We start from the raw sequence: 14,174 nt of genomic DNA on the forward strand, positions 1-14,174 counted from the left end.
GGATAATCTAATCCTGTTGTTTGTGCTGCAGCTGTAGCTCATCTATTAAGTTAGAGTTTGTGCTTTTTGTCCTTCAGAGTTTTTCGGCGCATGTTCAAGGTAAGACGGCTCAGAAAGTTGTTTGCATCTTCATTGAATTTCAAATCGTACAGCCCTCTTTATTGTGTAAACATTACTGTATTATGCAGCAGTTATGAATGCATGAAGCAGCCAAGAGAAAAAGTTTTTTAACCTCTTGAGGACGTTTTCCATTTATTTTGGAACGATCGTCTCTCCAGAACAGTTTGGAAACCCACACTGCAGAAAGAAAAAAAAAAAAGGTGCAAGTCTGCGATTTTCTTCCCACACTGTGTGACTTTGGACCCGGTCTTGCGTTTTGTCGAGGAAGAGCGGAGAGAGGCCCGACACAGCGAGGCCAGAGTTCACACCGCAGAGCACCGCAGCCCGAAAGGCCAGTTGTCAACCGCCGGCGGAGGGAAAAACAACGGGGCATCAGACAGAGCGGTGTGGAAAAAGGACGAGTCAGGGTCGCTTTCAATTAGCACAGCGTGTCGTCACTGCAGAGAGCCACAGGGGCTGAGAGGAGGTGTGTGTGTGTGTGTGTGTGTGTGTGTGTGTGTGTGTGTGTGTGTGTGTGTGTGTGTGTGTGTGTGTGTGTGTGTGTGTGTGTGTGTGTGTGTGTGTGTGTGTGTGTGTGTGTGTGTGTGTGTGTGTGTGTGTGTGTGTGTGTGTGTGTGTGTGTGTGTGTGTGTGTGTGTGTGTGTGTGTGTGTGTGTGTGTGTGTGTGTGTGTGTGTGTGTGTGTGTGTGGTGGAGAGGGAGAGAAAAAACACAGAACAGAAGGCAGAAAGACATGCGAATGTTATTATTGATTACACAATTGATGAGTAAGAGCTAGCATGGTGCCAATTGAGATTGTTATATGTCACAGGCAAACCTTGTGGTAGGATAAGTATTTTTCTAGCTTGTGGACTTGTGTCAGAAAATAGAAAAAACCAGACATTTGGGCCAGTTGCCAAATCCGCAGTACTAACCCACTGACAGCTGAGATGGATGTCAGTATTCATGCTGGTCAGTCATACCTGCCGTCTTTTAAAAGTATCAACACTTTTTTTTTGTCAGGATTTTGGCTCAACTCCTTGACGTTTGATGCAGTTTTATTTTCCTTCACAACCTTTTTTGTATTTCCAATCACAATCCTAAAGGCTTATAAAGGTCAACTGCAAGACTTGACAGTTTCTGAATACTGGATGCGTGTGTTGGCTGTATTGTCCTTTGGGATGATGTGCCAACAGATTCCAGCGATGGCGTGCAACAAAAGCTCCATCTTTAGACATTTGCTGCCACAGCAGTGTGGAGTCTAGCAGAGATGAACTTTGTTAGATATGAGGGACTGACTCAGACCTCTCAGAGCTGAATAATTAATGAGTCTAATACATCGACTGTGAAATGATGTCACCCATCAGTTTGTGGACTCCCATTTCGAAGCGTTGAGTTTGCACTTTGACTGTTGCCATCTGGGTTTTTTTGGAGCCAGGAGTGACTTAATTTGGATGAGAGTGCGGGGCTGACTCTAATGCTAGCTGCTAGCTTGGTTAGCATGGTGGATGTACAGTTTATGGTTAACTGTAATAATCCTAATGTTAATTTACACTAGCGATAAACAGGCTTAAAACCATTAAAACAAAATGTACTGAAAACACACGGCTGCAGCTCTACTATATAAATCTTGGGTTACGTCATGGTTAACGTTGTCTAACCAACCGTGTCGCCATGGTAACAGCTTCCAGGTGTCACTCAAAGTGTATACATTTAGAGAAAGATTAACCCTCTATAAAGTTTTCATGAATTAGAGATCAAAACTGTTTTGTACCAGGCTGTAATATTTATTCCCTCTGTACATTTTAACATGGGAGTCTATGGGGATTGACTCACTTTTGGAGCCAACCTCAAGTGGCCATGTGAGGAACTGCAGCTTTTTGGCACTGGCTTCATTTTTCATCCCTGGAAATGTTTATCCTGAAAACTCCTCAAGAACTCATTTGTGACATGAAAACATACTCAGACTCATCTCAATTTTGAAGAATAGTTTACTTATGATTCATCACATGAGAGAAGAGGACCGAAAAAAAAGCAGGCCTTATATGGTGAAGTGCATCAGTGGCTGTCCAGTGTACAGATGACATGACTACGTAAGCATTGTGAGCTGTATGTGGATGACAGACTGCACTGCGGCTTTCAGTAATAGGTTTTTTTTTCCCCTTGTAATTTAGCAATTTAGCCCAATTGCATGTCTTCTACAGGCTTCACGGATTTTTGTCGTGTGTCAAAAACAGCACAGTTATTGCACTAAATATACGAATGCATGCTGAGACTCTTCTCCTCCGAGGTTGGCAGGAGCCAGCAGAGGAGGATACAACTCTCCATGGTTTGCTGGTGCAGAGGCAGGCTGAGACAAATAATGCAGCTCCCCATTTGGAAGGCATTATCCCCTCAGAAGTGTGAGGCTATTTATGTTGAGTGTGGGTGTGTGTAATGAGTGTGGCCATACCGATGTGCCAATTAGTCTCCTACTCAGAAACTCATATGCATGCCTGCTTCGCCACTTGTTGGGAATTAAGATGTGATTTTGACAGAAATAAATATAGCATCAATGTTGTTTGATTTGGTTTTTCATTCCAATATTGACGGAGAAACTCGCCGAGTGTTTTTCTAATAATTTTGGTATTTGGAATCTGTTTCCTCTAAAAACTTTTTGACAGCGAGACACTTAAAGCGTTCATTGAAATGAAGAATAATCGAAGTGCTTCCCACAGACTCGGACAAGTTTATTCCTGATCAATTTAGCAATAAGTACGTCCTCAAACTAAAATGCATCACATTTATCATGTTGGAGGTTATACAACGACACTAAGTGGCCAGTAATTGATTCTTAATCAAAATCTAAAATACAGCCAAACAAATTTCAGTCTAAAGTGGATGAGAATGATAATTAGTGTCTTAAACAACATTTTGTGTTTAAAGATAAACACATCATGTGCAGAATTATTTAGCAGCTCTACCTTTTTACAAGTTCGTCTTCGCCCCCTCAGACTCAAATATATGTGAATGTGTGTGTGGCGCGGCTTTGATGTGTGTTTTTATTAGTTTTATCTCCAAAGGACAGCAGGCAGATTAAGTGGAACTCCATCTACACAAACCTCTTGCACCCTTTAGCAAACGGCTGCGCTCTGTAACACCGACATCATTACACACATTACACGAAAACCGGAGAGTAGCGAGGGGCCTTATCATGTCATGTTTTCCACATAGTGATAGCTAACAAGACACGAATATGGGAAAACGGGAGGGGGAAATCGTCTCAGATGAGAAAAGCAAATAACAGCAGTGTCTTCTTCAGTTAGCAGCGTGGTCAGTGCAGATGGGCTGTTTTTCCTTTTGGCGTACGCAGGTGCATTGTGGAGGAAAGCCTGCAGAGAATTGAGCAATTTATTAGACATTTTTAAAGTAATAGGTAGTCGGTTAGACTTTGATTGCATTCTTGTTTTTTGTTCATTACACAGACTCCGGCTATTCTTCACTGAATTGTACACTCATCTCAGAGGAGGAACATGCATTCCTAATCTGAAGAGTCCCTTTTTTTACTTTTTTTTTTTTAAACAACCTCAGCAGATAAAGTCGCTCTGTCCTCGTACTTGTCAGACCTCCAGTCTATTACATTCTCCTCCTTTTCTAAAAGACAGCAATTAATCTAATTAGTAATCAATCAGCCGTTGGGCCTCCCGCCTATTCTGCGCTAATGGAAGATATGGCAGGCTTGGACCTTACATTATTAATACCTCCATTCCTGGAGCCCTGGGCCCCCCCTGATGCCCGCAGCCAGGGGCCATTGATCACTACCACAAGCCAGTGAGCACTGCAAAGCCTACTGGGAGATACCGAAATGGGAGAGGAGATGGGAATATAGAGTGTCAGCCTGTGTAGGGAAAAATCTGTTTAGGGGGCTTTAGGGTAATTCTGGTAAAGGAATAAACCAAATGAGCTCAGGGGAGGTTTAGGATTGTTGCGTGCACCGAAAGCGACGTTTGACTCAGTGGAGCATTGGGTCTACAGGGAAGTCCAATGGTGCACGTTTGGAAGGTGATGAGGGATTGTATGAGCGGTGTTAATGGGAACGTTGTGCTCCGAAAAGCTCATTTGGTTAATGGGGCTCACCTCAAAACCATTATGGCAGGATAAGGGGGCCTCTCCGCGGGACTATTTCTAGAAAATGAGATTAAAAATTATAAGATGCCGCTAACGACGGGGGCACAACGATCACACTGTGGCAGTGAAACAATCACGGCAACATTATACTTCATCTCCCATGCGTTTATATGAGCGCCCAAGTCTAATAGCCCTTGCAGCTGAAGTTACAGGGGCTTCATAAGAACCCCGGCAGCTGATCTCATTCGCTAAGATCGATACTGCAGCCTACTCTGTGCAGGCTGAAGGGGGAAAAAAGACAACAAAACAACAAAACCTGCCTGTGTGTTGGATGTGGAAGGGTTAGGGTTAGCTATGAGCAGAGAGAGCCGTCCTGTGTGCTCCGTAACTGAATCATCTAAACCCTAATTTATCCAACCTCTGGGCCAACGGCTGTTAATCATGTTGTTTTCCAGTTTACATGTTGTTTTTGAGGACATGCTGTCAAGACTTTGGTGATTACTGGCTTGGCAGTAATTCAATATTATTGCGTATTAGCTTTCAGTGCAATCTAATTGTGATATTATGATGATATCGTACCGTTTTAAATAGACCTTCACTTCAATTACCTGTTTTACATTATATTACTTTGAGTATTTGAAATGTGATTTTTGTACATGTGGTACAGACAGGGGACAAATTAAAGGAAACACCTGAAAAAGAAATTCAACAAAAACATATTTGTCCATATAGAGCATGAGGGCTTGATAATTAGTTTGATTATCATCCAATTGTTGTGATACATAATGCTAAGGCCTCCACATTCACCATATCGCTGCTCAATAAATCACATACAATATTGGAGCAACATCAAAACACCAAATGAATCATATCGTTTGGAAAAATGATGTTTCCAAAAGTAATTCCAGTTTCCAAAGACTTGTAGAAGATGCCAAGAATGCAGAAAAGGATCTGGAGGTTCATGGTGGCTCACTAAGACATTTTATGTTGGTTTTTATTTGTTGTGGTGGATTAAAAAAAAAAAAAAAAAGCATTTGTAGTAACCTTGTGACGTGCAGGCAATCATGTGATTTCTGTGTGAGGAGGTGGAAGTCAGTGGTCAGAGGTTGCGTGTAATGGAGCTTAGTGGTCTTTTAAAAAAAATTACAGAGGTGACATCACTCTCATTTACTCCACCGGGCCATTTCCCATGACTAAGACCCAGGGTGTCATTTGACATAACAACCATAACCTTTCCACAAACCAGCCCTGCATTCTGACTCCAGCTCCCTGCTTTTTACACCACACAGGTTCAGTCACCGTGCGCCACTGCGCCAGCGCTCTCACACCGCTCTGCTTAATTTGCAGAAGGCTGGGGTCGTTAAGTATTTACAGACCTTCGGTGGCTTCATGAAGCCACGAGGGGAGTCGGCGCTGGTGTTGAGCTCACGGCAGCTGCAGTCAGCTGCTCCTTTCAGGGGGGGGGGGATTGGGAAAGCAATTCAGCTCCTCTGCTGTGCTGTGTGAGTGAGTCAGTGAGCTGGATATGCTTTATCCATGGCTAAGGATGTGAGGCATCACTCTGCGGTCACAACCTCAACCCCCCCCCTCCTTTTTCATTAGGATGCCAGTGGGGTGAAGGTATATGTGTGTAGGTGGAAAAGTCTGTATCCATTTAACGGGCAGTAATCTTTGTGGGGCAGTCACCATTAGTCAGCACTGGTCGTCAGAGACAACCGGTGTGTTTCTGGGGGTAGTGAACAGATTTACAGGAAGTTCATCTGTCATGAATTCTCTTCAGTGTGATGGTGGGAGTTTTTTTTTTTCTCCGGGGAAGGCAGAGTAAAGAATGACAGTGCAGTCTGTGAGGTGTGCTAACGACAGAGCAGCGCCGGTTTTAAACCCCTCGGCTGTGCCACATGAATGAGTCTCTTGAGAGGGGAGAAAAAACTTCAGGTGAATGAAGAAAGTTTTTAAGTCCTGAAAAGTCCAAAAATATGAGAATGAGAATGAGAGAGAGAGAGAGAGAGAGAGAGAGAGAGAGAGAGAGAGAGAGAGAGAGAGAGAGAGAGAGAGAGAGAGAGAGAGAGAGAGAGAGAGAGAGAGAGAGAGAGAGAGAGAGAGAGAGAGAGAGAGAGAGAGAGAGAGAGAGAGAGAGAGAGAGAGAGAGAGAGAGAGAGAGAGAGAGAGAGAGAGAGAGAGAGAGAGAGAGAGAGAGAGAGAGAGAGAGAGAGAGAGAGAGAGAGAGAGAGAGAGCCAGAGAAAATGATGAAGCCTTTGAGATAAAAACTGATGACATGGGGGAAGGGGCGGGGGGCAAGGCAGCTGTAAATGAATCAACATGTATCCGAAATTAAGTAAAGACTTTTCTCCCACACTGGTTTTCGTGCTCTTTCTTTTTTTTTTTGCTTTGTAGCAGGTTCGTTACTTTACTTACTCGGCACAATATTTATTCCATATTGTCGGTTATGAAAACAGGTTTTGGGTAAAAAAAAAAACAAAAAAAAACCCAAGTTTAGCATAAGCGTGGGCTTCTTAAACTACATGCTGTATTTGTTTTACAGTAAAATAGCTGACACCTGGTGTGTGTGTGTATATATGCAGAGAGATAGTGGGTGGAGGTTTTCACTTGAGGACTGAATAATCATGAACTCTTTGCTTGCCGTCAGTATTCACACTATAAAAATAACAGTATATAACTTTTGTTTATATTTCTGCAAAAGTAAACCTGATGTTTTTAGTCGTAGAAAAGTCACATTAAACAAAGCACTGATGTATTCAAACATAAAAAAGGTATTGTCATAGTTTTGATAAGTAACATTAAAATGTAAAGTTTGATCCATAAAGCTCTTTTGGCTCTTTTCCCATCGCGCCACGTTGCAACTGTAACGCAGCACATCTGGATCTATTTATGGCGTCTCTGCTTGTGTTAGCTGTGATGTTATGACAGCAGAGTGACTGAGGAGATTACACTAAGAGGACATGCAGCCCCTCTCGATAGGGGAATGGGGGGGGGGGTCTCTGTAGGTCAGTGGCCCCGTTTAAGCAGAAGAGACAAACCGCCTTAGGTTCTTCTCAGCCGCGTGTTTGCGGAGCAGCTGTCCCCCTCGTGTTGTCCTCCACTCATTGTTTTTGTTTTGTGTGTTTTTTGCTCTCACAGGAAGTTTGCTGAAGGTTCTGAGAAGGAGAAGCTCAAAGGGGGGGTTTTCACCCCTGCTGCCCCACCAACCACCCCATCCCATCTTCAACCCCCCCCCTCCTCCTCCTCCTCTTCATCTTCCTCCTCTTCATCATCAACCCCTCCAGCTGAGGTCATTGCGTAAGAGAAGTTAGGAGGAACTGTGGATCACTGCACGAGGCAAAACCCCTGACTGTAAGTGCTGTTTTTACTCCAGTTTCCTTCTTTGCAGATGCACTTTAAATGCTACCAGCTGTGGCTGTTCTGTAGCGTTGACCTCCTCCGAATAACACTCCACTTCTCAATCAGGAATCAATACACTATCTTAAAATACTATATACAGACTGCTTCTGGTATTTTTTTTGCATTACAGTGACGATCAATGCAAGCTTGCTACAGGAATTTTTCCTATATACCCTGAACAAAAAAACAACACACACACACACACACACACACACACACACACACACACACACACACACACACGCACACACACACACACACACACACACACACAAGAAAACAGAGCTGGGTAAAAGCCTGAAAACCCAATTTCATTTCTACGTATTTCTCTATAATATATAATAATAATAATAATAATAATAATAATAATATATTTGTGATCGAATAACCAACCATCAAAGTATGTTTGGTAAGATTTGATTGACAGTGTCAGTTTCTCGCCATCGTCAGCAAGCAAACTAACAACTATCATTGATTCAGTGCATGGAAATACTTTATGTGGCGTCACCTTTTCTTTTTTTTTTTTTTCAACACAGCTCTGCCCACTTGAAACCATCGAGAAGAGCGCAGACATACAAACACATATATACAGAAACCTCTCAAATAATAATTGATTTTCAAGACCTCTAAGAAGCATAATAGCATAATATCATGTTTAATGAACACTGGATCTCTTTTACTCCATTTCAACATGTTTTATTTCCCATTGCTGGCAATTTGCCTGCATTACACTGCACAGACTCAGACATTTGTAAAAGTCAGCTTCTTTATATTCCAATTTTATGCTTTTCATGACACCACAAAGTTATTAATACAGAGTTATTTCGTGCCATTTTAGTGTATCTGTGATTTCAGTATCTTGACCAATGCTTTTAGTATTGATGTAGTCTTCTGTCTGACATTCCTCCTCAGTGTCTGCTCATATTTTACACACATTTATACACCAAATTGTACCAGTTCCACACAATACTGTGGGTCATTAAGATGAATATAGGAAATAATGACCTGTTTGCTGTACTATAATTTCAAAGTTCACACCCTGCAAGACTCAGATTCGCCACAGTAATGGAGAGAAAACTGTCTGGCAGTTAATGGCCTTCCACTATTACACCCATACCAGATTGTATAAGCCAGTACATTTTCAAGTGTTCTTCCAAAGTGGCAGAAAACACTCTGGAGAGCTTTCAATCAGAGCTCTGCCACACACACACACACACACACACACACACGCCCAGGTAGACAAATAAACAGGTTGAATGCTTTATGTAACACAAACACATTGTATTTTTGCGAGGCTAGCAGGAGCTTTGTCCCCTAGCAGCTCTTATTTGTAGCGTTTTCGACAGTACGAAGGCTCACACTGGACCATCTCTTTATTCATGCCCCTCTTTTCAAAGCACCCCCATTGTGCTGTGATCCCTCTTTTGGCTACACGTGTATACATGCGGCACGGGGGGCCATTGTGGAGCACCGAGCGTCACTCAAAGTGAATAGAAGCCCACCACTTTTGCATCGCACTCAGCTGACAGCGAAGGGGAAACAACACACGGTAGTTTAGCGTGACGGTTGAGCGTATAGGTGTCGGTGTCGAGCTGACATCGCGGGTGGCATCGGGGGCCTCCCGACGTGGACGGCCATTTTAACCGCCTGTCATTATCGATGACACAAAGCCGTATCAACGAGGGGTGAAATGGGACAGAACGGCAGTCAATGCCGGTGCACGGGCGTGAAACATGATCAGACCGCCGAGTTGAATAGAGGTATTATCACTCCGAAAAACAAACTGTGAGCGAGGGAGGCGGAGGCAGGAAGAGACTGTGAGTGGCATAACTTTCATATCTTGTCACCCACTCACTAGACAATGCAAGCACTGTGTCAGCATAGTTTTTGTGCATAGTTTGGATGTATAGTTATGTGTTCATGGCCCACATACTTTACAGAACAATAAGACAAGGACAATCTTTATGTACAAAAACTAAAGCATCTGAAAGTTTGCACAAATTTCCAAGAAAATGAGCTGAACTCTGAATCCTGCATAATGACTGAGGGACACTCTGGTTTAGTTTAATTCATATCTCGCTAATCTTTTCTATTATTTTCCAGTTTATTATAACACACTGTTCTACACCCCATCACCTCTCTTCAGGAAGCTAGTTTTAGCAACCTGTCTCTTTAGCTACCCAATTAAAAAAAAAAACATCCTTCAAAGCAGAGCCACACTGAGTACGCAGCTGTCTCCATTTTTTTAATGACAGATTTTTAAATCGTCTTTGGCTTTTATGCCTTTTTTTTTTTTTTTTTTTACAAAAGCTCACGCTGGAAAGATTGGCAGTGACAGGAGACATGTGACGAAGGTCCTGGTCCACATTTGAACCCCGGGTTTTGCAGATATGTGGTTTGCACCTGAGCCAGCTGAGTCACCGTGAAGCCTCCTGTGTATATTTCTCGTCTTTGCCCTCCGATAAACTCCAGTTGACCTCTCTCACTGTTTGCCCTGAGGGCTGCAGTCTTTGTCAGTGCCCTTATTTTCTCCTTCTTTTCCTCTTCTTCCTCCTCCTGTTCTTCCCTGAGTAGTGCTCCTGCTCAATGTTAAATGAGGGCATGGCCACACTTGGATGTGCTGTGACAAATTGGCACAGAGGAGGCAGATGGTGACGGGGAGGAGACTGGTTGTCATGCCATTTGCTGCAGAGACATGAATTGATCTCGGTGCTGCAGAGCAACCACACACATGCTCCACTTGTGTAATCCTGATTTCGGTTACCCCATACATGCAAACACACACACACACACACACACAGACAGGACACCAGTGAACTCTGACACACACGCCACCCTACACAAGCCTTCCGTCCCCATTAGTATCAATGATGTGTGCAGCAGAGGCGCTCGCAGACTGTCAGGGGCTCACTGCTCTCGGCTCCGCTCGAAGAGGTGAAGGGATGCTGAGGGATTTCGACAGAGAGACAGAGCTCAGACTAATGGTAGGCTGGTGGGATTCAGCAGCCATAACACACAGCCTACTATAGACACGCATGCCATCACTGACGTACTGCACATGTCAGCAGGCGGTTCTATTTACAGAGCTGCTCTCTTAACAATGTTTACCCATGAGATTTCACTGCAGCTTGACTGAAATCCCCATGAGTATTTCTTTTTTTTTTTTTTTTTTTGTAACATGACTTCTGGTAAGATCATAGTCTGCCTGATAGGGACTGGCGTTGCTCATTAGGCTGTGTTCCAGGGATGTGAAAATGTTCCCCAATTGTTTCCTGCCCAGCTGTGTTATGCTGTTTGTTTGTTTTGTTTTTTTTGTTTTTTTAAATATATGCCAGTTTTAGCTCAAGTCATGTGAAACTTCAACAGTGAACAGTTCACTGAATGTGAAAAATTTGCACAGTCGTATCCGTGTTTGCACAGTAGTGATAATTCAGTGTTTACTTAGCTTTGTTTGTCTCTGTTGTGTTTGCTTTGGCTGAATGTTCATGTGTGTATCTCCGTTTGTTGGTCTTTTAAAGGTGTGAAGGAACATTGAGATTCACCTGTGTGTGTGTGTGTGTGAAGATGTTTGGCTAATAAAGCTGACTTTGAATAAAAAGTGAAGAAACAAACTTTCTTAAAGGGCAACAAACCAAAAAAAAGCTTCACTTGCTGATGTTGAATCTTTTGACCCTTTGCAGTAAGCAGCTCATGAATGTGACTTTGCTTTATTGCCGGTTGCTGGCTCAACTTTAGCTCAATCTGCAAGGCATCATCATCATCTGACAAAGTGCTGCATCAGCCAATCAAGTTCATTCATTCAAGTGCACATTCCTGGTAGATTACTCTGTACAAGTGAGCCTTCAAACTCATGGATTTGATAGTCAAGCTGGACTTTTCTGGACTGTATTTCATATCTAATTCATACCTGAAGGAATATGAATATCAATGCAGCTCCTGATGTTGTTTTAACTCATTTCACAGTGCTAAACATAGCTGTGCATGTGCAAACCCTCCTGTGGAAAGCGACAGACTACAATCTACATGCATTAAACCTATGTGTGCAATTAAGTATTGGGTTGCTACATCAGTCTATGTTTTAAATACTGAGCCATGCTAACAACAAATGATACTCATAAGTGAGCATCACCAAATTTCAAAGTAAAAATCCAATCAACTAGTCAATTATGGCTCCAAATTGACTTAAGGATAAAAAATACAGGTGTTTAAATGAAGAAGGGAGGTTTTTAATTGATTAGAGTCTCTTCCCATTAAAAACCCTGCGTTAGTTCTGTGGGCGGAAGGATGAAATAATTGCCGGCTTTAGCTCTTCCCCACCTGGAACGTGACAGGATAACTTTCCCACGCTTGCTTAATATTCAGTGAACCTTCGAGCCCTAAGCAGGAGATATCGATCAGCAGATGTGATGTATTCCCTGCCTTTCTAATAAGCATCTGAGTGGGAGTTGTGATGCTCTGTCTTCACCTCAGGGGCGCCAAAGTAAACATAAAAGGTGCATGGAGAGAGAGAAAAAAACAAAAAACTGGGAAAACATTAGAGCAAAGTTCTCAGATGGTTTGACCCCCTTTCCAGGATTTACCCCTCAAGCAATGAAGAGAGTCATTTTGTTATTGATCCTCATTTGAGCTGATATTCAGCAGCGATCTGATGAGCTTTAAAACTACACAGAGAACCAAATCGACTTCCCTCTGAAACATGCCTTTCAGACTAACATTTGGACTTCAAACAAACTTTTTTGCTGACTTTCATGTTTATCAGCGGCTAATTATCCTCACGTGGGAAAAAGCTGAAGTGATGCAACCTTTTTCTGTCTGCTCGTTAAACTGGCCTGCGTGGCAAAAAAAAAAATGCAGGAACCTCACCACGGCATGCAACGTTTTACGAGATGTCCACACGCTATCAGACACTCGGAGATGCTGGACGGCAGCCAGATTGTTACAAGGACACACACATAAATGCATTTGCGTGTCGTCTTTGCGCTGGAGCAGAGACGGCAAGCTGCGAGGAGAAAAACAGCCCCTCCGTTTGTGATAACAGCTCTTTCACTGTCAGCGCAAACAAATCTGCCGGCCTTTTTCTCCATCATAACCAGGACAAGTGTTCACATTTGCCATACTCAGAGAAACAAAAAGCTCCCAGAACACAGAGTGCGAAAACAAATCCGCAGCGGCGTTTAAATAAATCATCTGGCCCCGTAATGGGAAAGAAATCCCCACTAAAAGACAGCCGAACCGCTCCTACAATGTCAGCAAACATGGCTGCAGCCCTCCTGCAACGCCACTCAGCCTAAAACATCTGTGTCAGGAACAAGATTCAGCTGCTGTGGATGTGTGTGTGCTTTCTACTTTTTAACCTTAACCTTTGTGTCGTCCTCCCGGGTCAAATTGACCCCGTCTGTTTTGACTGTTCCTTCTTTCCTCCCTTCCTTCCTTCCTTCCTTCCGTCTGTCGTTCTTCCCTCCCTCCTTCTCTCTTTCTTTCCTTCCCCTTACCTTCCTCCCTTACTTCTTTCCTCTGTCCTTCTTTCCTTCCTTCCTCCCTTCCTCTTTTCCTTTCTCCCTCCCTTCCTTCCTTCCTTCCTCCTTCCTTCCTTGTTCCTCCCTTCCTTCTTTCCTTCCTTCCTCCCTCCTTTCCTTCCTTCTTCCTCCCTTCCATACTTCATTCCTTCCTTCCTTCCTCCCTCCTTTCCTTCCTTCTTCCTCCCTTCCATACTTCCTTCCTCTCTTCCATCCTCCCTCCCTTCCTTCCTTCCTCCTTCCTTCCTTCTTCCTCCCTTCCTTCTTTCCTCTGTCCTTCTTTCCTTCCTTCCTCCCTCCTTTCCTTCCTTCTTCCTCCCTTCCATACTTCATTCCTTCCTTCCTTCTTCCTCCCTTCCTTCCTTCCTTCCTCCTTCCTTCCTCCCTTCCTTCCTTCCTTCCTCCCTCCTTTCCTTCTTCCTCCCTTCCTTCCTTCCTTCCTTCTTCCTCCCTTCCTTCTTCCTCCCTTCCTTCCTCCTTCCTTCCTTCCTTCCTTCCTCCCTCCTTTCCTTCCTTCTTCCTCCCTTCCTTCCTTCCTTCCTTCCTCCCTCCGTTCCTTCCTTCTTCCTGCCTTCCATACTTCCTTCCTCTCTTCCATCCTTTCTCCCTTCCTTCCTTGACTCGAGGACAACAGGAGGGTTAAATCTGTCTTCCCCAGGCGATTCTCCATCCCTGTGCACAGTTCTGAAACGTTTAGCGAATTTGGATAATGAGGGGTGGGGGGTGGCGGGGGTGGCGGGGATCACTGGAAGTTGAGGTGAAAGTCAGCAAGCCCTCCAAAGCTGACTCAAGGCTGTTTATAATTACAATTCAAATGAGCAAAGGGTCAACAGTTTAATGCATATTTGTCTTAAACAACACGTTAAGGTCAGAAGATAGTGAATCTTATTTTAGAATCGGTTGGAATTAAGCTTAATTTATGGTAATATTGTACGCTATTGAATAATGTTTACTTTGAGGGCAAACTCCAATTAATTATAATACAGTTCATATATTTGCCTATTAAAGTTCTGTCAGTTTCACCCTTCAGATAACTCCTGCGTACATTATAAT

At 43.4% G+C, this 14,174-nt stretch overlaps 1 protein-coding gene and 1 long non-coding RNA gene across 2 annotated transcripts in view; both read left to right on the top strand.

The window, feature by feature from the left end:
* LOC133984141 (uncharacterized) overlaps positions 1–7,403 on the top strand; it is an 81,843-nt gene extending 74,440 nt beyond the window's left edge. The window contains exon 3 of the long non-coding RNA XR_009925397.1: positions 7,345–7,403. This is a non-coding gene — a long non-coding RNA (uncharacterized LOC133984141). The remainder of the gene's footprint in view (positions 1–7,344) is intronic.
* Positions 7,404–7,460: 57 nt separating this feature from the next.
* sema6e (sema domain, transmembrane domain (TM), and cytoplasmic domain, (semaphorin) 6E) overlaps positions 7,461–14,174 on the top strand; it is a 110,871-nt gene continuing 104,157 nt past the window's right edge. The window contains exon 1 of the mRNA XM_062423349.1: positions 7,461–7,557. The gene's annotated coding sequence lies outside the window, so the exon portion shown is untranslated. The remainder of the gene's footprint in view (positions 7,558–14,174) is intronic.

This window comes from Scomber scombrus, chromosome 7 (genome assembly GCF_963691925.1).
Source record: "Scomber scombrus chromosome 7, fScoSco1.1, whole genome shotgun sequence".
Lineage (NCBI taxonomy): Eukaryota > Metazoa > Chordata > Actinopteri > Scombriformes > Scombridae > Scomber > Scomber scombrus.